At 39.4% G+C, this 6,839-nt stretch overlaps 1 long non-coding RNA gene across 1 annotated transcript; it reads left to right on the top strand.

The window, feature by feature from the left end:
• Positions 1-451: 451 nt before the first annotated feature.
• Positions 452-6,209, top strand: LOC109197080 (uncharacterized). Its single transcript, XR_002058376.2, has 3 exons — positions 452-691; positions 3,920-4,255; positions 4,494-6,209. It is a non-coding gene; the product is annotated as an uncharacterized LOC109197080 (long non-coding RNA).
• The last annotated feature ends 630 nt before the right edge of the window (positions 6,210-6,839 follow it).

The raw sequence follows: 6,839 nt of genomic DNA, 5'->3' as shown, positions 1-6,839 counted from the left end.
CTTTATGAGACTCACTTACCACAACCACAATGCTGACTTTAAAGATTTCTCCAGACATTTTAGAGAGAATAGTAACAGGAAGTACTGGCAATAATGAAACGTTTGTATGTTGTAACTTTTTGTGAAGCCACATATAACACTTGGTCATGTTTATTCATATAAGCCTTCAAAGTTTACTCAGAATGCACTTATACAACCAACACGTGTTTTTGTTGCTCAAAGAAGCTGTGATATTGTGGTCAAGATTTTTTTTAAGCTTTGAATATTTCATGTGGATCTCCCTGTGGAAAAAAAATGTCAGATGCAAACAAAAACAGAATCATGTGTACTAAGAGGCCGAGAAGAGAGGAATGTGGTTGCAAAGGTGTTGCAATGGGAACTTATGTCAGATGAAGGGTGTGTTGCATAAAACAGGATGACAGACAGATATAGAAGTTAGTTTTGTCTTCAGACCGTTTGACACAGCTTTACTTTATACACAAATTTTTAATTTTTATCTTGTAACTTTTTGATTTTTCTACTTTTTCCTTTATAAATTCTAAAACCTGGAATAAAATGTATTTTGACCAACAGAAAAAGCAGATGGAAATAAACAAGCCTCACTCTTTGTTTTCCTATGTTTTGTGGATATATTTTACATCCTGATGATCAGAGTGTTTGACGGTTTCAAAGACCCCCACTCAGAAAAACAGTAAGTGCTTAAAAAGTAAAGCATCTGATTTATCATAAATAATGAATTCAATGTGTTTCATCATTTGAAGTCCTTTGGCTGATGATGGTCTTTAGTATGTAGCTGATGATTGATGATGACAGAAGTTATGTTTGTGTTGTTCTGTGGAGATCATTCAAAAACTGAATCTGTTAAACACTCAGACCTGCTTTAGATTTCACTTCTTTAGTTATGACGCACTTATTTATAGTCACCCTAAAGTCCAACCTACCAAACGTCACTCTAATGCGACTCCTTAAGAGACATCGAAAGTGTGGCGTTTGAATGAGTGGCTGAAAAACTAATGTTTCAGCTTTATTTAAACCTCAAATTTAACCTCATGTAGTCAAGTTTTAACTCAGGTTCTGTTATTAACTGAAAATACCAACAGACTCAGACTTTTAGAAAAATCTAAGAGTCAGATCAGCAGAAACAGAGAACAAGTTGTCTGCTGCAACTCCGTCGCAGTGCTCCACGTTGCTCTTTCTCAGTGTCTTCGTGTTTGTCTCTGCAGGTGAGGTTTATAAACCAAACAGTGTTTACATGTTACTTCCCAAACAATTAGTTTCAGTTTGCCTGTGTGGGTGAGGGCATCACAAGGTCTTGTGGTGTCTGTGTGGATTTACCCGCTTGGTCAGCAGTGCAGTTTTCACCACAGAGACAAAGAAGTGTAATGTGTGTGTCAGTGTGATGTGTTGTAGTTTCAGGAGTCAGTAACAGCTACAAAGTTTTTTGTTGGAGATTATGTATCGGAATTTCAGGAGCGGGACCACGCCTCCAAACACGTTCCTTCCGGGTGTCATCTATATAGGTTCCCCCAGTTCTGCAAGCTGTTCATTCTCGTTTACGTGCTCCACCCTCCCTCCTTGTTTTCAGTTCTTTAACTTCTTCACTTCTATACAGTGCATGGGGATCTGCCAGGCCCGGGTGCCGTCGCCAGTCGCCTTCGAGGCCTTCCCCAAACTGCAGCTCAGTTCATGTCCAAGCCATTCACCTTTCCCTACTAAAATGCTGTCAAACCTAAAATGAGAATGTGGGCCCAGCTAGTGAATTCAGTGTATACAAACAGCTGTAGCTCCATAAAGGCAGCATGCAGAGACTCGCAGTGTCTCATAATGAGAGGCTGCTTTCTCTCACACATTATGTTCACTTATTATCAGGACATGTTTTTGTTCTGTGGAAGCTGCAGAAACTGAATTTATTTTTGATAGTAATATATTTGTGTTAATTATTTTAAATGTCGTTTTTGTTTTGTGATAAAGAGCTGATAAGTTTTCAGTCAACCCACTACACCACCTGCATGGTTGTCGTTTGCTACTGTCACACAGATAATACAAGTGAAGTCAAGTGGCTTTATTGTCATTTCAACCGTGTGCAGTGAAGTGTGACAATGTTCCTCCAAGACTATGGTGTTACATATGACTGTGACAAAGTGGATGAGCAGTTGAGATACAATCCACTTGTCCCATATGTGTTGACTTTTTTTTTTTTGCACATTATTCTGTATGTTTATTTATTTGCTATGATTTGCTTGCTTTGTCAAAGTAACATTGCTGCATTGACTATCCCGGGTTTGTTTGTGTAAACATTCTGTTGCAGGCAAACCAAACATTCAGCAAATTAAGGCAAATACTCAGTTACAAGTCCTCAGTGCAACAATGACAGTTGGTTGTGCAAAAAGACTGAGCATTGTGCAAGAGGTTGATGTATGAAGGTGTGTGTGTGTGTGTGTGTGTGTGTGTGTGTGTGTTCCTGTTTAGACATCTTTGTAAGGACCAAAATTGGCATTCTACTATACTTGCGAGGACCAACAGTCACTTGTTAGGACACACACACTGGTCCTCACATGTCTGAACACATTTAAAGGCATTTTTGAGGCTCAAAATGTGGTTTTAGTGTCAGGGTTACAATTAGATTATGATTAGGTTTAGGGTAAGGATCAGGGTTAGGCATTCATTTTTGATTGTTAGGGTAAGGGGCTAAGGATAGCATTATGCCAATGAATGTCCTCACCAAAATGGCTGAACGAGTGCATGTGTTTGTGTGAGTGTGTATATGACATTGTCATAGTTGGACTGGCCTTCCGGAATACCGGGTATTTGCCCGGTGGGCCGATGTTTTTTTCATTTTTGGTTTTTTGGGGGATTTTTTTGTAATGGTATAAACAATGAAAGGTGGTGGATTGGCCAATTGGTCATGATCAACTCTGGGCTGGACCAATTACAGCTGATGAAGTCGAACTTTAAAGTTCCAAATTGAGGTGAAAAGCAACGTCATTTGTGTCGTGCTTCAGTTAGAATGAAAAAATGACACAAAGCTAGAGTTATTCTGTGTCTTTACACTGTGCACCTCTTCTTCTCCCCCTCCCTCTCCTGTTGCTACTTCAATCATGAAACTGATCAATGATCAGCTGATTGGCTTTTCTGTCGCGACTCCCGTCTGTCTTATTTGTTTATTGGCCACTTTGCGCCAGAAAGAGGAAACCAGCAGATGTCGCACTAAACAACAGCAGCACATTTAAGCTTGATCAGCTGTTAGAATTTATTTAATATTACTTTCTAGTATCAGCTGATTTTTGCTGGAGCCACATCATACCTATACCTACATATGCCTAACTAATTTACCTATTAGTTAGGCATATGTAATTATTGATAAGGTTGATAAATATTTCAGCTAAGTATTGTTTAGAATACCAGAATAGGGAGGATGGTGTAGGTTCAAGTTTATTAGATTGATACATATATACCAACAAGACTGTACATCACTGTCACACCAGCGTTTGTTTTCATTCAAAGGTTTTATGGCTTTTTCTATAATACCTGGTGGGCCGGTCTCTAGTCAAAATGCCTGGGACAATGTTTTGTCCCAGTCCAGCCCTGAACATTGTGCAAAGACAAGTGCTTGAGGTAGTGACATATATGAAAGTGTGTGTGTGTGTGTGTGTGTGTGTGTGTGTGTGTGTGTGTGCGTGTGTGTGTGTGTGTGTGTGTGTGTGTGTGTGTGTGTGTGTGTGTGTGTGCGCGCGCGTCAGTCCAGTCACTGAGTGCTCAGGAGTCTGACAGCTTGGGGGCAGAAACAGTTTTTTTGCAGTCTGGTATTGAGAGCCCGGATGCTCTGGTACCTCTTTCCGGGAGGCAGCAGGGTGAAGAGTGTGTGAGGGGTTGTATGTTGACCTTTAACCTCTCTACTCTGTGTTGTTTCCTCTTTCAGACCAGAAAAACATCACAGCTGAGTCTGGACAGAACGTCACTCTGCCATGTCGAGCTCCAAATAACAACAAGCCCATAGTGGTAAAGTGGAGCAGGCATGAACAGGGACAGTATGTCTTGATGTACCGAGATGAACAGTTTGATCCAGACGACCAGCATCCATCTTTTAAGAACCGGGTGGATCTGCAGGACAGACAGATGAAGGATGGAGACCTGTCTTTGATTCTGAACAATGTGACAATTAATGACACTGGAATTTACAGATGTGGTATTGTTGAGGGAGTCAGACAACCTATGAAGCTCATCAGCATCATCTACCTTCATGTTGATCCTCCAGGTGAGTGAGTAGAGTTGAGTGTGTGTGTGATCAGAGGTGAAGCTGCTTCCTGGTTGTTGATGTTTGTTTCTAAAGATGTTGTTGATGAGACTTTGTAGAAAGCAGCTGGTCTGAGTGATGTGATCAGAGTGCAGTAGATAATGTCTGACAGCAGTTTGAAGAGGAAATGGATTCTGTTCTGTTCTTCACTCATCACCTACCTGACAGCTGACACCTCACACCTGTTTCTCACCTGCAGGTCAGACAGGAGGACACACAGAGGATGGAGGGAAGACGAATGGATCTGTTGGACCCAAAGTTGGTCTGCCAGTCTCTGCTGTGCTTCTTGTTGCTGCTCTTGTTGTTGTTGTTTTGACCTAAAGGAAACATAAGAGTTAAAACAGAGTCAGATTTCATACCAGCCTTCTAGTGATTTGTGGCAGATTTGAGATCAGTTCAACATGCAGAATGACAGATGAAAGAACGGCAGAAACAGCTGACAATAATAATAAATCAGCCGACAGAGGTCATTAAACAACTACTGAATTTGTTCTTCAGTGTTTTTGTGCAAGACAAACATTTAATCAAAGATCAGTGCACTCTACCACCTGAAGACTAACACTGTGATCACACTTGAACAGACAGATGGCCATGTTAGTCATAAAAAGGTTCAGTATAATCCAACATTAAGACAGTAAAGACAAATCACACAGAGATCCTGTGCAGCTTGAATAATAATCAGAAAAAATAAAGATGACTGACAGTGCATTATTAACACTTGTAACAGTGAATAAATGTCTAATATCAATAGACTAGTCTAAAACAGCTACACCGAAGTAGTCTGGTAACTGACAGCATTTTTTACCTGCTGTATTTCTTTTTAATATTATCTTTAAATTCTTCATCACAAATGAGTCATCTATGACACAACAGCAGTTCAATATTTCAGTTGAAGCAGTACAACATTTATGGAGTAAAGAAGACTGATATTGATCAGAATATATTTATAGTTTCTCTTTCTGTATTTTTCAGTGATTTAGTGGAATTTGTGTCAAGAAGAAAAACTCTGCTGCATAAATTGATTCATTTTGTTTCCTCTTTTGCAACAGCATCTAAGCCAGTCACTAAAATAAAGGTACAGTTTGGCAAATATTAAAGTAGTATTGGTTTCCTTTTTGTTTTCAACAGAAAGGATTTTGTTTAAACTTATTCATGTCCATGATTTCAGTGTCCTGTATGTAAGAGTATCAGAATCAGTGACTGTGTTTTATCTTCAGGTTTTATCAAAAAAGACTAGAAATCAGCAGTATTACAGTATTATGTCTGTCTGATCCACCTGACCACAAACACACTGCATGTGATTATCTAAGTGTTGATCTGTGAGTTACAGTAGTAACATACAGTGTTTACTGTTTGCTATAATTTAACATGAGAGCGACAAAAAAAACTGACATCTTCTGCTCACTGACACTTTAACACCAGCTGAACTTGAATCCAACCAGTTTCCTCAGTTTTAACATGTACTGGTGTGCAGTGATGCACTGGTGCACCAGTCACCTTTCCCATATCATTGACTGACACAAATGTTAGACTGACTTTATGTACTGATCAATAAATGATCTGCATCCTTCAGCCTCGTGTTCTTCTCAGCTGTCTCATCATCTTTATCAGACTCTACACATCATTTGTAAATATTACTCAGATGATCAGTCCTCTCTGTCTCTGTTGTAGTGAAATAACACTGGACTTAGTAAGAAGCTGTTAAGGTTTTGAAGAAATACTAAAGTCTTTGATGACTGGAAAATTTTAGGAACTAAAGGAACCCCCCTTCCCTTTACTGCGGAGCCAGTGTTTGGTTTTGTTGTTAAAATTACAGGAGACAATCTTGCTTTAAATGGCTTACTAGGTTTTGTAGAATCGCCATCAAATGATTGATGTCATATCTCAGAGACAATCTTACAATACCATCTTTTACCATCTTCAAAATAAAAGCCTGGATAATGAATCAAAGATTTCTGAAAACAGAAATATTGAAGCCTTTTAGTTTGACATCGAGGCAGGAAGTGTTGTGTTTCACATACATATGGCATTAACACAACTATCACTATTATGATGAATATGTGAGTGCGAGGGAGGTGACAGCTGGTACTTTGTAGTTAGAACAGGTCTCCTACTAATCACAAGGTTGGTGGTTTGATCCCCGCCTGCTCAAGTTCTCCAGTGTGTCCATAAGACTTAGATAGATAGAAAGCACTGCAGAAAAAAGTGCTTAAATGAATGGCAATGATGCAAGTTGTATAAAGTGGTCTGAGTGCTCAAGTAGAAAAACACTGTATAAGAACCACTTAACAGAGTTAGTCATTACTCAAAAAAGCAAAGTTAATGCAGTACTTGAAGCAGAAACACAAACAGGTAGAAGTCGGGTTGCAGCCTGAGGTTATTGTACTCGGCCCTGAAAATCTTAGAAATATGGTATCTAAGCAGATTCTTACTCTGGATGGCATTACCTTGGCCTCCAGTAACACTGTGAGGAACCTTGGAGTCATTTTTGACCAGGACATGTCCTTCAACGCACATATTAAACAAATATGTAAGACTGCTTTCT

The sequence above is a fragment of the Oreochromis niloticus genome, linkage group LG3, assembly GCF_001858045.2.
Source record: "Oreochromis niloticus isolate F11D_XX linkage group LG3, O_niloticus_UMD_NMBU, whole genome shotgun sequence".
NCBI classification, from domain to species: Eukaryota; Metazoa; Chordata; class Actinopteri; order Cichliformes; family Cichlidae; genus Oreochromis; species Oreochromis niloticus.
The sequence above is the reverse complement of the archived record's forward strand: the minus strand, read 5'-3'. Positions and strand labels throughout refer to the sequence as shown.